Source organism: Vidua macroura, chromosome 3 (assembly GCF_024509145.1).
Source record: "Vidua macroura isolate BioBank_ID:100142 chromosome 3, ASM2450914v1, whole genome shotgun sequence".
NCBI lineage: Eukaryota > Metazoa > Chordata > Aves > Passeriformes > Viduidae > Vidua > Vidua macroura.
This window is the reverse complement of record NC_071573.1, coordinates 60,506,743-60,530,296: the sequence shown is the minus strand read 5'-3', so window position 1 is coordinate 60,530,296 and position 23,554 is coordinate 60,506,743. Positions and strand designations below refer to the sequence as shown.

At 38.2% G+C, this 23,554-nt stretch overlaps 1 protein-coding gene across 4 annotated transcripts in view; it reads right to left on the bottom strand.

Annotated features, from left to right (window-relative positions):
* The window catches only part of EPB41L2 (erythrocyte membrane protein band 4.1 like 2), a 108,859-nt gene that overhangs the window by 81,051 nt on the left and 4,254 nt on the right, over positions 1 to 23,554 (bottom strand). The window lies entirely within an intron of this gene.

Below are 23,554 nucleotides of genomic sequence, written 5' to 3'. Positions count from 1 at the left end.
CTTGAAATAGGTGTTGTTTATTTTCGATTCTTGATGACCCCAGAGACCTATTCTGAGTCTTTAGTATCTAATAATTCAAACCTCCTGACACTTACCAAAACTGAAAGTATGACTTTGTCAATTTACATTGCTATCACAGCACTCAGCATCTCCTTTATGCACCACTTTAATTTTTCAGAATAGGAATACAGAAACCCAGTGTCCTTTCTCTGCCGCTTTGAAGAGACAACTCTCTTTTTAGCCACTCAAGGAATGTGTTCTGCACTCTCTCATAATTTAATCACTATCAGTCATAACAGCCTATTGAGAAAAATAATTCATTCATTTATTTTATCATCAGTGCATTCAAGCATGGTCAATTTACGAGAACATAGTCACATGCATCAGCCATGAGAGATCCATTACAGAGCTGCTGGAAAGTTTGTGAACAAACATTGCTTTCCTCTGATTATCCATAGACTAATATGGATATATATATATATAACTAATAATATATCATCCAAATCAGGTGCTTATGGAAGAAAATGTAATTTTAATCCCATCATAGTAGCTCACAGGACATCTGACAGAAGCAGCTCTTTGTGCTGAGAGACCAAAAGCACAGCTGCCATTGAAAGTGCAGGAGCTGTAGAAGGAATGCTAAAAGGCTGGGGAGCTACCAGGCTATAGCACAATCAGGAGTTGCCAAATAGCAGTCAGATCAATACACCTACATGCATTTAACAAGCCCTGCTCTATGCACAATGCCAGGTTAATGAAGTCATGCATGTAACATCTATGAGCCCTAAAGATCCAGACATTGCTAATCCAAGAACTGTCACTATGCATTAGCAGTTACAACAAGACGGAGGAGTTAGGCGTGAGTACATACATTTCTTTAAACACTTGCACACAAATGTATGTGTGCCACTCAACAAGACCTGGACAGGCTTGAGAGCTGGGCAGAGGGATACCAAATCAAGTTCGACAAAGACCAGCAAGGAATAACCCCATGCACCAGTAAACGTCAGGAATTGACCTGCAGCAGGTCTGCAGACAAGGACCTGGGGATCCTGGTGGACAGCAAGCTGTCCATGAGCCAGCAGTGTGCCCTTGTGGCCAACAAGGCAAATGGTATCCTGGGATGCATTAGAAAGAGCATTGACAGCAGTTAGAGGGAGGTGATCCTGCCCCTCTACTCATCCTTAATGAGGCTGCACCTGGAGTTCTGTGTTCTGAGCTTCCCAGTCCAAAAAAGACAAGGAACTACTGGAGAGAGTTAAAGTGGGGGTTATGAAGGTGATCAGGGGGCAGAAGCATCTCTCTCAGAGCTGTGACTGTTTGGCCTAGAGGCAACCAAAGTGATCTTATCAATGCGCACAAGTATCTTAAGGACAGGTGTCAAGAAGATGGGGCCAGACTCTTCAGTGGTGCCCAGTGATAGGAGAAGGGACACAAACTCAAACACAGGAAGTTCCATCCGAGTACGAGGAATGTGTCTGTGAGGGTGACAGAGCACTGGAACGGGCTACTCAAAGGTTGTGGAGTCTCCTGATCTGGAGACATTCAAAACCTGTCTATGATCCTGCTGTAGGTGAACCTGCTTTAGTAGAGGGGTTGGACTATGTGATCACCAGGCATCCCTTTCAAGCCCAGCCATTCTGTAATTCTGCATACTATAGTCTTATCTGCCATCCAGCCAAGGATTCCTCAGGAAATACCCTCCTACATGTGACATCATTTAAATTTCTATTATAATAAAGATTGGTCAGAAAATCATTCCGATTATCATAAATGCTAAAGCCTTTTAAGAAATTTCAACTGGTAATTGCTGAAACTGAATATGTAAAAAAAATTTTTAATCAGAGAGTCTCATTGAATCCTGCTTTTTTGAGTGCCATATGCAGAACACTTGCACAGTATCCAGCCTTACAATTTTCTCATCGCTTTCATTTTAAAAACAGGATATAATTAAAAATGCAGTGATTAAAAAAGCCCAGATTTGCAGTGTTAACATTTTCAGTCAGGATATGCAGATAAACCTAGAAATTATCTACAACTGAGTTTAAAAAGCGACCCAACTAAAGAAGTATTGCTTCAAGCAATCAGCCATTAAGTTCCTTGGCAAGGTACAGAAGCCTCACCCACCCATCCTTTTGGCAGCAGTAGGATGCTACAGGGCAACCTATGTGGGAGACATGGCAGACATCACTGTACAGTCTGCCAAAGCCTCACACATTTATCTGGAGAAAAATTGTGGAAGTACTGCATATGCTGACAATTTGGAATGCTCTGATTTGCATTATGTTGTGTTTTGCAATTCACCTGACCAAGCCAGCATTGCAATTCTCACAACAGAGAGATCAGGTATTTCTTTAACTCTCACAGAAACTATTTCCAGACAAATCATAGATAATTTCTTTTTTATTACAGCAAGATTTGCTTAAGAGTCAGTATATTTAATTCTCCACACGGACACTCAATCATGTAATACAAGGCACTCCAGCTAATTAACAGAGCCAATGTATTAGGCAGATACTAAAGCATTCCTTGTCTTGAAGTGAATTTTTAGCTGCCAGAAGCAAATGTGCTTTGAATGCAACTGCTTTTACAATTGAAGTTAATAAGCGACTTCTATAAGAAACCCACAGTATATCAGAGTTGTCTAAGAAAGTATATATACACATAAAAACTGGTGTGAAGAGCATCATGCCTATTCCCCAATTTACATGAATTTAATTTAGCCTCTAGAAATATTTTGTATCATGAAATATGACTTTTTCCAGTTAAATGAAAATTACAAATTTTGAGCTATTTCTTTATAAGCACAAAAATATTAGTATTTCAAAACATCTGGTTACTTTCCCACTAAACTACAAATCACTATACCATTCAACTTGTAGGTGTCAAAACAGTAAAGCAATAGAGCAGCACTGCAACTACCCAAAAAAACAGAACTCACTCAAGCCAATACCTTTCAAGACCATTTCAGGCTCCAAAGGTTACCCATTGTTGAATTTCCCAGAGTACTTGGTGAGAAGCAATTTTTCATGCAGCGACCAGTATTGAAGTCTGATGAGCCCTCAAAAAAAGGCTGAGAACAAAAGCTGGAATTTATGACCCAATTAGGTCAGACACACCAGTGCCTCAATAAGCAAATACACGAAGCCTGCCATAGTTAGAACCTCTAACTCAGCAATGTTCACATTTCACAGGACTCACACACTGAAAATGTAATTCTCCCACTTGTCAATTAACAGATGTAAATTCTAAACAAAACAAAGCAAGACTATTCCAGCAATCTCATCCACAAAATAAGGCTATGAGGCTTCTCTTCAAAAAAGATGGTGGTTCAATCACTGGTTGTTAACTGTTTGACTTTGTGCCCCTGCTACCTCCCCAGTCTACAAGCTGTTTCCTATCAGAAAGCACTGATGACAATGTCCCTCACTATATATATACCCTTATACAAATATTTAATGCAGGCTATCGATAAACTCTCAGAAACTGCCAGTTGTCACTTTCATAGAAGTCTTCAGTTTCAGAATTAAGTCTGAACTGTAATGTGTTTTTCAAATATTCTCTATGGACTTAAGCAATACAAATGCATTTATATAAATAAGACTTACAGAAGCTAACTAACTTTTACCCTTGAGCAACAGACTGTCTGGGACCACTGTCCCAGACAGCCCACAACTACAGTAAATGCATCTTCTGGCAGCCTAGAAGAGGGTCCCCTTCCAAATTAATTATAAATACCAGGCTATCACAATGGCAGACAGGGTCACCTAAATCACCACTAGCCATAGGGATATCACAGGATCATCCTGAGGTAACAGTGAATCTACATGGACACACTGCACTCAGCAGTCCCACTCATGAACTACTGCCAATCCTTCCCTCTCTAGAAAGAGTCTGCAACCCCTGGATTCTCAGCAAACAAAAATCTTGGTATGAAATCATGGGGCAATGAAGTTTACTGACACTTTAACAGCAGTGCTGCTTTAGGATGGCACTAAACAACTATAAACAATTTAGTTTCCTACTGACTGTTAAACCAAGTCCGTTTCAATGTCCATTTAAAATGATGGCTATTTCTGAAAATTTCAAGATAATTAAAGGAATACTTGCTATAAGGAAATTAAAAGAAGTGACTAAATCTGTACTCAAGAGAGGTTCTCCTAATCTCCTTTCCAAAATTTGCATAGACTGACATAATACAATGGTTTGCATCTGACTACACAAAAATGAGTTATTCCACAGAAATAAAATTTTCAAGGAAAACTTGTTTCATCTGGGGACACACAGCACCTTACTTTGCAATGACTGACTTGTCAATATCTCTAACCTGTGGCTGCATTTGGAATATAATATAAGGATATAATCAGTTCTAGTTTGAAGCATAGTGCATTGCAGAAACTGAGAATATTCTTCTATGGCACTACATGCATCAGAAGTTATAGGAGATACATTTGATCATCTCAGAACTCATTGTCAGGGCAACTCCAAGACTGGCATCCAAGTAATATGTCAGGTACAATAAATATTAATGATAAATTCTCTTCAAATTGTACTATAAAATAAGTAGAAAAAAGTCTAAAAGGTGAACATTTCATATCTCCAGAAATATTAGAAAGAAGCAAATTTGAGAAGTGAAATCTTTAATAGTAAAAAGTTTTCTATTGCCACAACACAACCATCTTTATTCCAGTATAAGACTGGTTACTCTGCATTGACCTTTTTTTGAGAAACTGAAGACTTTCCTGGTAGGTAACATATTTATTTGATTTATAAATGATTTGTTGAAGTTTTTTTCCAGAATACTGTTTTCTACACAGTGGATTTACTGGTTTGGTTAGTTCTTCCAATTCTAACAGCGAACTAGAGCAGTATCATAGGTCAAGCACTACGTTTCTCAAATTACCTTAGCTTTAAGTTTTGTACACATTATTGAAACACTGAAGCTTTTCAAGGTTCCTTCAACCCTTTGTCCTATTTCTAACATCCTGATAAGCCAAAGAATTAAAAGGAAGCTTATTTTAAGAGAAGCTATCAGAGGAGATGCGTGATATCACTTATTATGAATACATTTTCAAAAGTAAATCACAAAGATACTTTTAAGCATTGCTGATATTTAGTTTTTGTCTATTCTGTTAAGAGACACCAGTCACATGACTGAGTAACACCATTTATTTGAAAGTCTGGGGACAAGGAAGCACAAATTAAAGGCTTTCCAGGAGTACTGAGAAAACTAGCTTTTTACAGTTAAACTCATTTTTGCTGCAGCAACAGTACTCACTCCAACTTCCACCCTTTCTTCCATAGTTTAGTGACAACCCCACCCTCACTGTTGTTACTGTGCTCCTGACTTCTCTCTGCCCAAATTACCAACCTTTGACAGCTTCCCAGGAATCTGACCACCTTCAACCAGAACAGAAACAGAGCTAAGGATACTGCAGGAATTAAGCTTTGCTCTAGCTTGCCTCTGCCTTTCGCAACAGAGAGCTATTGCAACAACCCACAGTTGTCTTACCCTCCCTCACCATCGTAAGTGACAGGACAGGGCAGGATGCAGAGGCAGAGGAGTGGGCTGCAGACCACACTCAGCATTAGCACCCTCAGCCATTCATGCAGCCTTTGTGCCAAAGCAGACAAAACAGAGCCTCCACCCAGAGAATCTTATCCTTTGGTTTTAGACTGAGGTTTTGCTGCCCTTATCAGCCCCACCTACAGATGATTCAGTGACAAAAACTGTTAAGCAAAGCATACAACAAAGGCAAATTTTGTTTATACCTTCTCCTTCCAAAAACATTAAAACTATGACTTTGCCCTCAACATTAACTTTTGGTTATAAAACTCCAGCTGTTCAGCAAACTTCTGTATAATCATTCCAATGAGCCCTCACAGGGGTTTAAACTAAGCATTTCAGTTAAACTTCATTATTTAGGGGGGGTGAGGATGGGCATAGAAGGAAAGCAGGCTGCTACTACTACTGAAACAAAACAAGAAGTTAGTTTGTTTCCAGCTACTGCTAAATTCACTGTGAATTATTTCACTTGAACCTCCTGAAGTGCCTCAGGAGACATTCTTCTGCATTAAGCTTGCAATTACTCTACAAAGCTATACTATAAATTCTTCATCCCTTTACAGCTGTCCCTCTGCTTACAGCTATACTTAACTGAACTGTTGCCATCAGCTACCTGCACTTTACAGAGACTCAGGGCATACATATATATTTTGAAAACCATTGTAATAACATCTGCATTTCCCTTCAACACTCTTCTTGATATCTGCAATATCTACAACTTGAAAGTACTTCTCAGCCATAGACTCATTCTTTAAGTGTTTAAAAACTGTACTCCACTATTCTCCACAATCTGTCAGTCATTAAGAGCTTTGCAGCTTAGCCAGAATTATGTCATAGGCATAAAATATTTTCAGTAATAATTTCAAAGAGTTATTTTTGTGTATTATTATAGCAGTAAGTATTGTTACTTTCATTCAGGAATACCAAATAAGTGCATGATTGAATTGGTAGCACCAATTTTTAAATTGGATAGCACCATTTTTAAAATTATGGTATCCATCTGGTAAAATCTAGCCCCATTTGGTGCCCCCTCCACCAAAAAAAATCATCTACCACGCTCTTTCATTAAATTTTTCATTGCAGTGCACGTAGAGTGTGTCCATTCCTAACCAAGCTAATTTTTAACTAACAGAATGAACAGCATTCATTCCCTACCTAGAAGAAGGATGTTCCTTCTTCTTCTACTAGGTACCACCTAGTAAGGTTACAACTGCTCATTACGATTTTGGTTTAATATGCGACTCCCCAGCTGATATCTAAAATGAACAATTTCAGGTATGTTGTTTAAGGAGAAGCCACCTAAACAGCAAATGGAAATAAACAAGGGACAGTATTTCTGTAGGATGCGTGAAGAAAGTTGAAGCAACAGTCTGTTAATGTGGTAAGGAAAAGACAGAATACAGAACTAGGTACAGTGGCAGAAGCTTCCTAAATGAAGAACTGCTGCCAAAAGAATTATAAGAGAAATCAATCAAACCTTTGTTTGTTTTCATGCTATACACACAGTAGAGACTTAGTCTGCGAAATCACAATAACACTTTTCTGCTAATTAACACCAATTCATTGAATTATCTATATGATACAATTAAGGCAAATAGTAACAATTTATGCCATTTTCTTTCCTTGCCTATGGTTACAACCTCTTGTGAAATACCCCGTCCTTGGAAATGAGATTCAGGATCCTTGACTCGTGATAGATACCTAGAGATAAAGACCAATCTCAAGTTGTGGTACTGCCTTTGGGAATCCACTTCTTGAATCTCTGTACAGAGAAATCCAGTCTTGTAAAGTATCTTCAGGAAACAGCTTTTACATGTTTGCGATGTTATGAACTCAATTTCAGATTCCATGACAGATTAAAAAAAAACCCAGCCCTCCTTTATCTTCATGACAAAGTCTCCTTCAATACCTTGATTCTAAAAAGATACAAAACACTTCATATGTGGCAGACACAAGGAAATTGTGGAAGACTGCAGTAATTTCAAGAGTTCTTTTATTGGCAGCACTTCAGTTTTCCCTTGAGGAAAAAGAAATAATTTGTTTTGTTAAACCAATTCCTTTGCATTACAAAGAGTAGCTTCTATATGCACGGTAACCAAAGTTTTCACTCTTTGTAACTTCAGCTTTCCTTGTTCCAGACTTAAAAAGCTACATCTGGGATCAAACCACAGAGCAAGAGATGTAGTAAAACTAAGTTAAGAGCACCAACAATTTGTGTCAGGCATTTCACACAACCAAATAGGTAGACAGGACATTTACATGCCATAAAAACAGACCTCAATATATAGCTTACATGAGGTTAAAAAGAATGTCAATAAATAAGCTTCAATTTTTTTGTTAAGATACTAACTTTTGATCTCCTTAGTGTTAGAAGAAACTGGCTGGCTTAAAAAAAAAAAATTCCAGAAAAAATTCCATCTTAACCAAAACCTGAATATGTAACTTAACTGCTGGATAAAGCAGTTTACAATCCAAAAATTAGTCAAAATATTTCTTATACATTTCTCTCCCATTCACTAAAAACATTAATTTCAATATTAAAAGGAATACCCTAGATTTTAATACATAGCTTTACACATTTAAAACAAGTTTTAAATGCAATAAAAGTTGCTTGAAGGCATAAGTTGGAAAGACATATGAAATTCCATTATTTGCTACTCTCCATATTCATTCCACAGAATGATGATAAAATGAATTTGTAGATGGAATATTCCCATAAAATTTCAGAACTGTATTCTATTCAAATGACTTGGAAGAACAAGAAGGTGACATAACACTCAAACTGTATTAACATAACACTTTGGCAACCTTATTAAACATGCTTATGTAATCACTTTGAGTATCTGAAAGAAACAAGCGCTCAAGGTACTAAATTCTTCTTCAAAATCAAAGGACAGTTGCACATCCAGCCTTTTCCTCAGAATCTTTCCTAAACAAGGACATCTACTCTTCTTCATTTACCACCCTTCACAATTCAGTTTTATTTATTTTAAAAAATGTAAGTTATTTCAGCAGCATGGTCATCACTCTCACAGAAAATCTTCACAGCAAACATAAGATGCTCAGCTATTTTTTCCTCATTCTTGTGTAAATGGGGAAGCCACTGCCACCTCAAATGGCACAATCAGCAATACAGGTCTGAGCACTGACAGAGGATTAAAGTTCACAACATTATGTTTGGTCCCAAAAGAACTTTAAAAGATATTTACCCTTTAACTTTTCATTTGACAACCAAGAAAAGACTGTGTCCACAATTTCTGGAATGCCTGTGTGGGCAATGCCATTTGTAATTCTGGGGGTTGGTGCACTCAAACAATGGTTTATTGGAGATCTTTCAGATACAATTAGATTGCAGACCATCGGCTCCATCACAACAAGCCTGGATTCTCCTCAAACTTACACAGGATATTTATTCATGGGATATTTAACTAGGGTGCAGAGGGAGTTACCAGAAGCATGACCATAATCTTGCCTTCTCCATCTATCCCCTACCCTCTCTTTCCCCAGTGCACTTGGGAAGGAAAAGGAGCCAAGGAGACCAAACAGTACCCATCCCCATAGAGCTTTCTGCCCCGCTGTAGAGACTGGGATTTATAATCAAAACTGTCTGGGACACAGACTGTTGCTAGTGTTGCCTGCAATGCTGGCAGGCTGTTAAAGTTACAAAGAGAAAAATGTGCCAAAATATGTACTCTTGCTTGCCAAGCATATAATCCTGATGCATACTTCCTGATAGGAAAAGGATTTAATAAATATGAGACAATTTCCTTTTCCCTTTGCTTAGAAATGATCTTCTTTCCCACATGCTTAAGGCCAGAGAAAAAGAAACAGCACGCCTTTCACATTTAAAAGAAGCTCAGTTAATTCTCGGACTGGAACACTCAGGTTCATTTGATCAAGCATATTCTGTATTTTCTTAGCAACTCAGATGACAATCACCAGGACAAGTTTTGGAATCTAAGAGAGTTTCTGCCTCTCATGGAACACTTCAAAACATGTTGGAGGGCTGGATTTGGTGGTGAACATGGTGCCAGTTGTTGCTGGGCTCACTCCAAAGCGTGCTGTACTAGTAGCTTCTCTCCTGGGTGGAAACAGCAAGGGAACACCTGAAAAGGATTAGGGGTTTTACACTTGAATCATGGCATGCCCTTGATTAAAATGAAGAGTAGGGAAGTTTGCTACAAAATTTCCAGTCAGCAAGGGTAATTAGAAACATGGATACATATAAGTTGAGGGACAGTTTCTGTTGCTTAAAAAGGCTGAAGTAGTAGAAAGTAAATTAGTGTATCAGGGAACCAAGTAGCAGACAGGGCAGTGCAGGGCTGAAACTCTCAAGCTTACTTCATTACTGTAGCATGGCAATGTTCAGTAATTTAGTATATTACTACGAGTGATACTTGTAAAATACTACACAAACCAAGGCTAGAATTTCAAAAGACTCCTCATTAAAGAAAAACTAAAGGTAGCTAACAACACATTCAACAGATCTGCTGCAAAAACAATGTAAAGGAGGTACTGACAACTGCATTAAAACAGTGTCAAAAATAATCTTAATACACTTAAGAAAACTCTTGCTTTCATAATAAGGATTTCAAAGAAGAAACAGTTGTCATTTAGATCTAACAGAGTCGAGTTTCCAAGTACTGAAAGATACCCAGCAAATTACTTAAGTGTTACTAAGGTAACAATCACAACTGTATTTTCCCTACTTAAACATCCTTCTGCTGGTTAACATCTTTTCCTATTTGAAAAAAAGGAGGAAATAAGACCTTTCACTCATAACAAGCTGTCAGAGACTTCAGTTGCTAAATTATATTCAGCAGCGTGACCATAAAAACTTAGAGAGGATATAGGAAAACAGTTGACGTAGTGTTTGGAACAGAGGTTGCAAGCAAGATGAGCGTCTGCCTCCGAAGTAACAACTAATAAGACAGGAGCAATACAGCCCCAGGCTGCACCAGGGGAGGTTTAGATTGGATAGAAAGGATAATCTCTTCACTGAAAGGATGGCCAGGGACATGGTTGTCACCATCTCTGGAAGTATTTAAAAGACCTGGAGATGTACTGCTTGGGGACATGGTTTAGTGGTGGATTTGGCAGTTTTAACCTAACAGTTGGATTTAATAATCTGAAAGGTCTTTTCCAACTTGAACCATTATATGATCCAATGAACAACAGAGCTTATATAGCAGCAAAACTTTGCCTGACAGCAAAAGGCAGTCTACAAACACTCACTTTTACCAGAAGTATTAAGCATTCTTAAAAGTAAAAAGCAGTCAAAAGGGCTAAAGATTTCAGAAAACTAGCTATTAGCCTAATCAAACTGAGAACAAAAAATATCAATCATCACCACATGTGTTAGGAACAGGTTGGAAAAGATTATTTTGAACTCCAACAAGAATGTTGTTTGAAACATTACAGTTGTTGGCCTGTTTTCCTACAAAAAGAAGATCTATGCAATCAAACTGCCAGTTCATCTGTTTGTTATTCTTCTTTAGTAATGCTTAAGTTCAATGGTCAATTTCAACCAAATTTAGCAGTGGTCCAGAGGTCTCAATAATACTTAATTTATACAGGACATGCAAAGCCAGTTTGGTAGGAAAGAAAACCCAATTAGTGAAGAGTGTCTAATATAAACCCATATGTAAATCTACTTTATTTGCCTTACTAGCTTTACTGTCAGCACCTACCAGCCACACAAAATAAATACTTATCTAATGATAATTTGGATGGTTCGGCATCAAGTATACTCAGGGAATAATACAAGAAAACAAAGAAAAGAGGTACTGACAGAACCTCTCATTTATAATTGACATGTAAAAAAGCTGATATTTTGTTACGAAGGAGAGCATGAAAGAGTCATGGAAGACCATGTCTCAAAAGTTCTTCCACTGCAACTCAGTTTTAAATATTGAAAGATCTGATGCTTCCAGGTAAACCTGAAATGAATGCTGAGGAGATATACAAGCAGCTCAACAACACGTTTGTTATCACTAGCTTTGAGAGGTTAGTATTCCAGTATTCATAGAATTATTTGGGTTGGAAGGGACATAAAGCTAGTTTCAAACCTCTGCCATGGGCAGGGATACCTCCCACTAGACCAGGTTACCCTGGGCCCCATCCAACCTGGCCTTGAACACTTCTAGGGATGGGACATGCACAACATCCTTGGGCAACAGCCACCAGTTCCAGTGCCTCATCATACTCACAGTAAAGAATTTCTTCCTAACATCTAAGCTATGCCTATCCTCATTCAATTTAAAGCCATTATTCCCATATTACTACTTCTAACTATTACGGAATATTGTATAGTGGAGCATAAGAGCATGAAAAGAGGAAAAATGAGAAAGAACATGAGTGGAACAATATTTCAAATACATGAGAAAATTATTATTACCTAAAAATTCTACTGCTTGTCTCTTGTTTTTACCACAGCATTATCATTATTAAATGTCTTTTGAAATAAGTTAGCAGAAGAAAATCTAGCAATGTAAGAAAATTTCAGTGGACATTAGATGGGATCTCTAAACCCAGCTTATTCATCTTGCAGGACTTATGAGTTTGCATTCTGGGTTTCTTCCATCTCCTCCCCATCCACCACCATTACATGTTCAGAAACCAAACTAATTTGTGCTTTTAACCCAAAGAATCTGCAACTCAAACATATCAATAGTTAGCTGAACATAAAAGCAGAGCTAGAGCTGCAAAGCTATGCCTGCTGCAGGTGTATGAACTAATAATGCAAAGAAGATGATGTAGATTGAAAAAACTCACCTCTGTCTCCTGAACTGCTAGTTTGACAATTTTGGTCAAATATTCATGCTGGTTTTGCAAGCATTCAAACTGAGTCTGCTTACACTGGTTATGAATGTACCCTAACACAAAACTTCAGAGAGTCACCCTGAAATTTTGGCAGTAACAATTCCTCAGATTACCAGTAACTCATAATATCATTTCTGTAGTCCTCTGTCACAAAGACACAGAAATTGTGGCAGTTTACTGGGCATAGTGACCTCTTAAGCCTGGAAGCAAACACATCAGTTGTGCATGGAAACAGAAGTATCATGTCCCAAATCAAAAGATAACCTTTACTCACAGCTGGGTAGTCTGTCTACTTCCAGTCTGTGCACTAATGAACAGTTTCAAAATGCAATTATGGCTTAGACAGAAACACCTTCAGATATAAACAATATATAAAAGCACTTCGGTGTCACCCAGGGAACTGACTACGCCAAATTCCATATATATTCTTTTGAAGAACATACCAAGTTGAGTAGGCTATAAGTATCTAACACAAAATACATCAGACAAGTTCACTTGCAGGCTTTGTAGAACTGCAGCTGCTTAATTCTCTTAACGTTGTAGAAAAATAAAAATATAAATCAAGGTACGATATTTTTCAGACTCTGTGGGGAAGAGAAAAATATCAAGAGTCTTTGACATCTTATTACAAGAATTAGCCAGATCTGATTTAGAACTCTCAAAGGCATCTCAAACTCTTCTGAAAGGTCAGGAGATACCTCACACTTAACAACACTCTGGTCTCCTGAGCTTATGTAAGCTACAGAGCAAACATAGATAATACAGTCACAAGACCACTGAAAAGAAAATAATGATAAAACATTCAGAAATCTCTTAATGCATCCATCTCTACATTTTGAGGATAAAAGAATCAAAATTTTCATCACACTAAATTCCTCTCAAAAAGTTATTTTCCAGATGCCTATCTACTGCTTTTTTCAGCATCCTCCCTTGTATGAACCACTAGTAATGATTCTATAAAATCACTATAACTAACCATTTTGATGCAAGAACTTATTTAGCTGAGAGATCAGTTTAAAAATACAGTATTGCTGTAGGCAATGATGGTATCATAATCAGAAAATATTAATTCCTCTAATTAAATACTGTATAAGAAAAACAGGAGTATTAAGTCAACACCAACAACAATCATTGAAGATATTTTAGAAATATTTTAGCTTTATAGACAAATTAAATGTTTAAGTCAAAATGTCCCAATATTAAGAGGAAATAACATCCATTTACAGGAAACAAATCAATATTTTACTGATCATACATTGCTATGCTACCTCAAACATCTTGCAAGCACAAACCTGCAGCAATGCTGCTTCACTTCAGACTGCAAGTCTAATTACGCCTCACTTTATGTTATTCGGTAACTAGCTCCGAGTCAGACCTTTAAGCATCACCACTTGCACTATGAAGCTCAAAAACCAGCCACAAGGCCCCACCAGCTGTGAGAGGAAAAGACTACAGGCATTAACCCATTAGGTGAAGTAAGTACAGCTTATCCTACTAGGGTACAAAAGGCTGCAGAACAAAAAACAGGTGACCCAAGGGGAAAAAAGGGCTACTTTAGATTCTACCTTTTCTTGTAGTTCTCACCCCAAAAGTTAAGCCCTATTTAGCAATCAGAAATGGAAAGTTAGTAGAAGTCAAAGCCCAGGATCTCTGTAACTGTGCACTCTATATGCAGTGACTTTTCCCTTATTATCACTTCTCCCTGTGTAACAGCAAGCTAAGAGTTTGAAGAGTTTCATCTGTTTGTTCAGTTCTTGAAAACTTCCACACTAAAATTTGCAAGCATATTTTGAAGAAGAGCAGCAATACAACAAGCATAAAAATAATTCCGAACAGTAACTACAAGCAAATCAGTGGAAAAAACTTGAAAACAGAATACAGTAGTACACTCTATTGGCTGAAAAGCACTGAATTATTGGTAAAACCCTTGCAGACTATTCAAGCCCTTTGCAGAATTACCAACCTTCAGGGTATCAGCAAAGACAGCTCTTTCATGTGAACTGATGCGTACTATTGATAAGTAAGAGTAGCCTATGGCAGCGCTTTTTAAGTACAAAGACAGGTCAGAAAACTGAAAGGTTTTTCATGTAAAGGAGCATACACCTTAATAGCCAACCAGGCATCTCCCTTAGTCTAGGGAGGTAAAAGGAGCAACAGCTGTTTTCAGAAGAAAAGGTCAGAAGGGCTGGCTGAATATGAGAGCATATTGGGCTTAGCTTGATTCTACATAAGATGTTACAACCATACTGATGTAAGGCCTGCATTAGATTATCTCATTATAGCAACAGTTATGTTGCCTGTTTTTAATGAAAGTATTCTGAGGTGACTGCTTCAATTCCAGCTAAAGCCCTGAACGTGATCACTTTTACACAAAGCAACAAGAAGCCTTCTGTGCTAAAATAGTGTTGTATTTTAAAAATACAGCTGTGGATCAAGTAACATTTTACTACTGACATCAGAGACAAAAAGTTTTGCATAACTTCACAGCATGTAACCATCAGACCACTCTCAACTCACTACAAATGTTTCTTTAGCGATGACTAGTGCAGCAAAAGCCATCTTCAATTCTTCAGCAGCACACAACTTTGTAAACAAAGTTAAACAGCAGTGTTTACTTTAATTCAAGGGGAAACCAAAAAAGAACAGAAGAAAATCAAGTGGGGAGAAGAGGTTACAAAGGACTTGTTTGGAGCTGAAAGGATAAAGGGGAGATAATACAGTGAACCACACCTTCAAAGTATAAACTGGAGGAGAGAGGAAAAAACCATGCAACAGTACATCTACTGCTTAAAATGAAACCCCAACTTCTGTTGCTTAACACAACCTCCATACAGACTAGAGATACTCAGCCTCCTAAGTGCATTCTTCTTTTTAAAGGTTCCACAATAGGAACAAATAGTTCAAAAGCATAATCCATGGACACAGAGCTGCCCACTGATATCACTTCTTCAATCAGCTCAAAATTAGTATTGAAGAAGAGTTACTATCTTGTTAGGGACCAAATTTGCTGCTCAAATGTTTGCACATATAAGGTAGACATGATCAATGGTACACAAGCCACACTCAAAGCTCTCCAAACCAGACAAAGAAATAATGAATCATAGTCAGAAACATCCCAAGTATCCCCAGTTCCAATTCACTCCTACACAGTGGTACATTTTCCCTCTGTGCTATCATAATTTACATAAGATTTCAAGCTAATAATGCTCTGCAAACATATGTTTAAAAAAAATTATGTAATTTTACTTTATGTTACTGAAAAATTGAAATAATTGTAACTTTAGGCTTGCAAAAAATCTAATGGCAGCACATTTTTATTAAAAAGTGTTAATATCCTAGTAATAGCAAACAACTAGGAAAATGGTACAGGTAGAATTCCCATTATAGCAGAATCTTGCTGTTCTAATATTTAAAATGCATGAAGCACTGCTTTGACAGATGACAAATATGCTATTCTATGATTTTGTTTCTCTTTAGTTTTATTAAAGACATATACACTGCAAAACTTTCCAACTTTGTTTCCGGATTAAAAGTTCTGTCATGAAAGAGTTACTTGAGCCTTTGCAACACCCAAAAACCTCAGTAAGAGAATTTCTACACAGCTTTTCAAGTACCAGTTAGGTACTTGAACTAATACTTTACCTATATAATATTATACCTGAAGCATCTGGGAAAGTAGTTTTTAAGAGTAAAACAGCAATACGGACATTGTCAGATTCCAGTGGATGTGGTCAACAAAATAGTGGCCAGGTCCCCACCAAGCAGCAAGAAGAAACACAAGCTTTCCTAGGCACTGTGGGTTTTTGGAACGTGCATATTCCAGATTACAGTCAGATTGTAAATCCTCTCAATTAAGTGACCCAGAAAAAGAATGATTTCAAGTGGAGTCCTGAACAACAACAAGCTTTTTGAACAAATTAAACAGGAGATTGTTCATGCAGTAGCCCTTGGGTCAACCAGGAAAGAACAAGATGTGAAAAATGTGCTTTACATTGCAGCCAGGGAGAAAGGTCCTTCCTGAAGTGTCTGGCAAAAAGCACCCAGGATAAGCCCGTGATTCCTGCAGTCAGGGATGCAAAGGATCCCAGGCCTATTACACCCCAACTGAGATACCAGCAGCTTATGAAGGAGTTTAAGCTGTCTCAGAAGTGACTGGCACTGAAGCACAGCTTCTTCTGGCACCCCAACTGCAATACTGGGCTGGATGTTCAAAGGCAAAGTCCCAGCCACACATCACGTCACACACTACGTGGAATAGGCAAGTTGTGTTGACCACACAGCAAGCTCAAATAAGAAACCCCAATCACCCAGGGATCTTGGAAGTCAGCAAGAACTGGCATGAAGGCAAAAATTTCAGACTACCATCATCAAAGGAGAAGGTACCACATGCTGAAGAAGCCCTATCATATAATCAACCACCAGAAAATGAAAAGCAACACACTCTTTTTATTGACAGTTCCTGCCATACATTGAAAATGGAAAGCTGCCATGTGAAATCCTACACAACAAGCTGTAGAAGCTATTGAGGGACAAGATGGATCAAGACAGAGAGCAGAGCTGAAAGCCATCCAGCAGGCTTTAGATGTTGCTGAAAGAGAAATGGCCAATGCTCTACCTCTACACTGACTCATGGATAGCGGCAAATAATGGAAAAAGGTCAACTGGCAGCACAGAGGGAAACTGAGATCTGGGCTGCTGAAATGTGGCAAGACATCACTGCCCTGGTGAAGAAGTTGGCCATAAAAGTATGTCACATAGATGCACATGTACCCAAGAGCTGGGCTACCAAAGAACATTACAACAATGGACAGGAAGATCAAGCTGCCAAGACTAAAGTGTCTCAGGTGGATACGGACTGGCAACAAAAAGGTGAATAATTTCTGCCTTGGTGGGCCCATCATGCCTCACATCATCAGGGAAGCAATACAACACACAGATGGGCTTGTGATTGAGGGGTGGACTTAACCATGGACACTATGTCCCAAGTTATCCATAACAGTGAAACATGGGCTGCGATCAAGCAGGCAAGGCCTCTATAGCGTGGTGGACTACGGCTGAAATACAAATATGGGGAGGCCCTGCTTATGGACTACATCGCACTGCTGAAAACCCACCAAGGCAAGTGCTACATGCTTACAATGGTGGAAACAACCCCTGGATGTCTGGATACATACCCCCTTGCCTGATGCTACTTCCCAGAACACCATCTTGGGCCTTGTCCTGTGGCAACATGGCACCCCTGAGAGAACTGAGCCAGACAACAGGACTCATTTCAAAACTAGTCTCACATACACCTGGGCCACAGAGCACAGGACTGAGTGGGTGTACCCTATTCCAAATCATGTGCCATGGGAAAATTGAACAGAACAATGGACTGTTAGAAACACATTGAAAGCAGTGGGTGATGGGGCCTTTGAACACTGGAATCTACACTTAGCAAAGGCTGCGTGGTTTAGGTAACTCCAGAGGCTCCAGCAATCAAGCTGGTCCTGCCCAATCAACCCCCCCCCCCTACCATAGAAGGGGATGAAGTCTCCGTGGTGCATTTGAGGAATAGCAGTTTGGATTGGTCGTGCCTAAAGCAAAGGCAACCTGTCTGTGCGACTGTTTTTGTTTGAGCAGTTGCTAGGTAATGTAGAGGGATGGGGAAACACAATGTGTACCTCAAAGGGATTTGATTTTTGGGTGAGAACAGTCTGTAATGTTGACTTTTATAACACTGGCTGCTGAATGGCATTGCCACTCTATGCCATAACTACCATAGGCAATAAATATGGTCTGCTCCAGATACATGAGGCTCCTGATGTAGCTCACAACCACCCAGCAGCACACCAGCCCTCCTGCCCTGGAAGACATCTAGATTCTACAGAGCCCAAAGTCACAGACCAAATTAACTCAATGGACATCTTGGAGAGAAAGCCATTGACTGCTAAAATTATACCTATGCTTGTGTGTATATATATATATATATATATATATGCATATATATAGCTGCTGGTAGGTATAGGATTTGTGCATGACATGAATGGTATAGACTAAGGGGAGCATAATGTTCTGGTTCAAGCAAGAACAGGGTTAATTTTTACAGTAGCCAAGAGGAGGCCTCACCAGGAGACAAAGATTATTCTATGTCACCTCACATCACTTTCTGGGGACAGGGGAAGGAGTCCCTTCTGCATCGTGTAGCACGGTACTGCAGTCAGGTATTCATCAGGCCCTGCCTGGTGAGCACTCACATGTGACTCGTTCACCTCCCTCATACACTGTTATTAATATTCTTGCTCTTACTGCTCCTTTTCTTATTTCACTGCTATTTCCAGTAAATTGTTCTTATCTCAACCCACAATCTCTTCCTTTTGTGCTTACAATTCGCCTCCCTATCCAATGACGGGGAAAAGAAGCTGGGGGGAAGTAAGTGAGCAGCAGCACATGGTTTGGAGTTTTCCAATGGGAACACAAAATTGGGGAATTTCCTTCCTAGACCTTCTTTAGGATGCCTCACTGCTATATCACAGTCTGCCCATAATCACATATAGTGCCAATAAAAGGAGATAAGTTACTGGTTACAACAAACTGATGGGAGGCATGACCTGAAACCAGTCAGCAGAAGCTGCTCTTCTCTGAAAGAAATCAAAAATTCCATACCCATAAAAAAACCCACACAAACCAACTTTGTTTCTCAAAAAACAGAGGGATCATCTGTATTCCATTTTTTACTGAAAAACAGGATTATGATGAAAGAACAAGCAAGACTTGACAAGCTACAGAAATTACTTTTAATTAACCAATTAATAAAATTACATTAAATAAAAGAACTCTGATAATATTAACTTTATTTTCCTTTAATTTGAGTTGCTACCTTCATGATCAGTTTACCAGGGCACACATATGAACATATTGCCTGAGTTACGTGAAGCAAAGCATTAGACAGGCAGGTGAAAAAGGAAAAAAAAAAAAAACACTACCAAACACCCAAAATGAACTAGCAGAGAAAAAACAGATTTTTCCCAAAATAAGTGCTTATGATTTCACCTTCTTAATGTAACCTAAGATCTAAAAATAGTCACAGAACATAAAATCACTTGTTGTGTCTTGAACTGTTAGTTTAACTGCTTACATACAGAGCCTTCTAGCAAGAGTCATGTACTGATGTTAACCTTGGGAATAATACAACATGAAAACCCACTCAGAATTTTAAAAATAACACTTGCAGAAAAATCTCTGCAGCTTAACTAGTTCAAGTTGTAAAACCTTTTACCAAAATCATTAAAGAAAATCTGACTTGTTTTAAATATGAGCAAAACAAGAAGACCATTGTGAACTTCTGAACAGGAAGGATCCACAGACTTTCTTCTAATTGAGTATCCTTTACGAGCAAGCAAAGGTCATTCAGCAGTAAAAGAATGAAGCAGGTTGATTTTGACTTCAATAGGCTTAACGTGGATCACAACACACTAGCCTTTTCGCCTCTCTTTTTTTTTGCAAGTGATTCCACCAGGCAAATTAATCTTCCCACATCATTCAACAGTTTATGGAAACAAGATGTTTCAAGACAGAAAATCAGGGCTCATGACAGTGACTAAACAGTTCACCCAATAAAAGCTGTTTTCATCTAGTCCCATTCCAAAGTGTTAAGATGCTATGTACAGCACATGTCTTGCCCTTTATCCAAGACATGATGTACCATCACTGAGTAATTTTGTGGTAAGCCAACCAATTTCATACTAGGTGTTGTCTTGGAATACAATTAAAGAAATTTTCTTTAAAAATCAAAAATCACGGAAACTGAGCAGAAGATCTGAAAAATACAAAGAAGCTGCACTTTTCTCAAGGCGAAAAAATGGTTGAAGCAAACTTGCTCCCAATATACTGGGAACATATTTTGCCTTTCTCACACTAGCCTTTAAAAATCCAACTGCAAGCAATAAATAAAACTCTTAATTATTAGCCCAGTATATCAAATCTCATGATTCCTCAAGATATAGAGTTGGATTTCTTAGATGTTTCAAACAAATCAGCTCAGGCAAAATATACAGCAGCTAATGTGTGGGTGTTTTTATAGAACTTCATTATGCTTTTTGAAACAAAAGGAACAGAAGTCCAGAATACACAAGAGACAAGAACTCAAGCAGCTTCTAGTCATCCTTTCATATCAGGGTTAAAATTGTACAAACTCCTCCTTCAGTGGTAACTATCTCACATTTAATACCTGGTCTCTAGTTAAGAGTGCAAATATTCTGTTTGGATTCCTGACCTTGTAATGGTCTAAGGATGAAAGTAGAATGTAGGGTCATGTGCCTTTTACTAAATTTGCTAAAACCAATGAGCATATGAGGGAACATGAAGGGAGCAGCAATGTTATATGTGTGGTTTTTTAAAACTCGATTGGCCACATCACCCTGCCACTCTCCCCGAGTTGGAACACTGTCATTTCTTACTGTGTTCTGTAGCACAATTTCATTTTTGCTTTGGATTAAGTTTTTAAACATAGAACTCTTGCAACAGAGCTCATTTTGCAAAGCATTTCTATGGAAAAGGCACCTTTCCTCCAAGAATTTTCTCACCTACAACACAGGGTTGCAGTATTCCTAACTTCACTTTTACATAATTTAATTTCTTCTACAGTACAAGAACAATGTGCTGGTGACAGTGCAAACTTTTCCCAAAAAAATCCTCAACTATTCAACCTCAACACTAAGTCATTATTCTGCATTTATGCCATGGCACTTAAATAGCATCCTTACTTTCTGAAATGTCACTGGGACTAAATCCAGAAGTGACAAAAACCTATAATGTTTTAATATGCTACATGTTTCACCTTACCAATTCAACACAGTAAAAAATCTGGAGACTATGAAATTTCAGCCTTCAGAAATATGTCTTGCCCTTCAGAATGAAAAAAAAATGCAACATGCTTGGAAATACAATGGTCTCAGTATAAGCAAATACAAGGGTAGCATGGAGGGGTGGGGAATGAAAAAAAATCCGTAAGTGCACAAATTTCATTAAGCATTAATTGCTCTCTGTAATATATTCTCAAGCACACACACAGAGTCAAGAAAACACACTGGGAAAGTGAGGCCAAACACCCAATAGCTTAAGTCAACTAATGAGATAATTAGAGGTCCAAAACAGGTTTAATACTAAAATCACTTACAACTGGGGTTTGTAAAGAAGGAGCAGTAACACTGATAGGTAGCAATTCCAGCCTTGTTTTAAGCAGCTGCCTCTAACCATAATATATTATAATCTTTGACAAATGTTGTCTACAGAGGGGACAAGGCAGGCATAAGGCAACACACAGACTTGAAAATTAATTTAATGCTACAGCATTCTATGGCTCTGGTTGTAGGTTCCCTACTCTGTCCACCCTTCCTCTACCTCCTTCCCTCCCAGACACTGGGTTTATTTCAGACTTGTGATCAAATAATGAAATACTCTACCAGGAAAAGTATCAAAAAAGCCATACAAGAAAAAAGGATTCAGTCCTTGAAGAGAAGATCAATGATATACAGGGCATACTTCTTTAATTGCTTGATGATGAAACAGCAGCAGTTACAGTATTATTTAAACACAGCTTTTAAGTACAGCTTCAAAAGGAGAAGCCAAATGGGATAAAACAGCTTCTTTCAGCTGAGGAAACAGCAAATAGATTGTTTACAAATAATGTCTACAAAGTACAAAACACTGTTTGGAAATTAAAAGTTTCAGATCCAAAACTGAAATGTTCAAAGAAGTTTGTAGGACATACTTAGTATATTCTGACATATTTTAATTGATGAATCCCTGCTTTTGTGAGTAACTGGAGGTAATAAAAGTGTTTCAACAAATGTGAAACCCAAGCACATTTTTATCACCAAATTTTAATTTTGGTTTGATTTTCAGAAGAAGGAGGATACATGCTGAATCAGTTAGAATTCAAGGGTCTGCCTAGCATGAATTCAAAAACTTGAATTAAGAATATATATTTTAAATCTCATATACAGGATAACTGAGTATTTCAAATTAGAAAAAGCTGTTCTCATTTTCCATTGTGGTAAGACAGCACATCATGCATTTTAAATACATACTGAAGCTTTTCAGTCTCTTAATAACATTCTGTGTTCTTAAAATGTTGTAGTCAAATTCTTATCTAGACCACTATAAAGAATACCACAGTCATAGTCTATACTTCTCTACCCACAGTAAGGGGATAGCAGCAAATTACAGTAAAATCTGGTGTTACATTTAGCTGTACAACACTACTAATTAGAGAGTAATGTCAGCAATAAATATTTGGTTAAACTCTGCTTTGTCATCAGTGCAAGCAATTTAAGACGAAACTGATCTTTCAGAGAGTCCTTGGGGTTTTTTTTTTTGTTTTTTTTTTGGGGGGGGTTTTTTTGAGTCTATTTTTATTTTCTGGTTACTGAGTGTCTTTTCCTCTGAAACAGTTTTCCAGAGCTACTGCTTAGCAAACAGAAAACCACTAGACAACGTTAGGAGTATAAGGGAAGATTCAAGCATTGAGGACCATGGCAATGCACAGTTCTCTTTAAACTGACCTTAGCTAACCCTATTTTACTACTCAATGGCAAGATCTTCTAACAATGACCTTACAGAGCACACAGGCTGCATGACTTAGTAACAGCAAGGTAAGCTAAAAGACAGGCTTTATCACACTCTTCAGAAAGAATACAGGGAGGAGAAACCAAGATACAGACAAATATGAGTCCTATGGTAGATACAATATCAAGTAAAACACCCAGTTAACTCCCTAGACACTGACAAGTCCCCAGTTTTAAGAAAGAGGCTCTTCCCACAATTCCTCACAAGAACTGCCTGATGAGCCGTGCTACTATTAATAAAAGCACTACAGAAATGAACAGCAGTAGTACCTTATCTCCTTTAGAAAAAAAAATCCAATCAAAGAAACACATAAGCAAAATACTACTACCTGCTTCTGAAAATCTGCAGAGACAATCAGTTTTTACACAAGAGGACAGTTTCACTGAAGTCAGGCCTTGAAAGCATCCCATACTTTAGTGCAGTCACGAAAACATTATGCCATCAAAGGCAGCTGTGATGTGCACAGCAAAGGGTTGGCATCTGACATTCTCTTTTACAACACCAACTCAGAGTTGTAATGCAATGTTTGGGTAGTGCCTCTAAGACATCAGACACTAC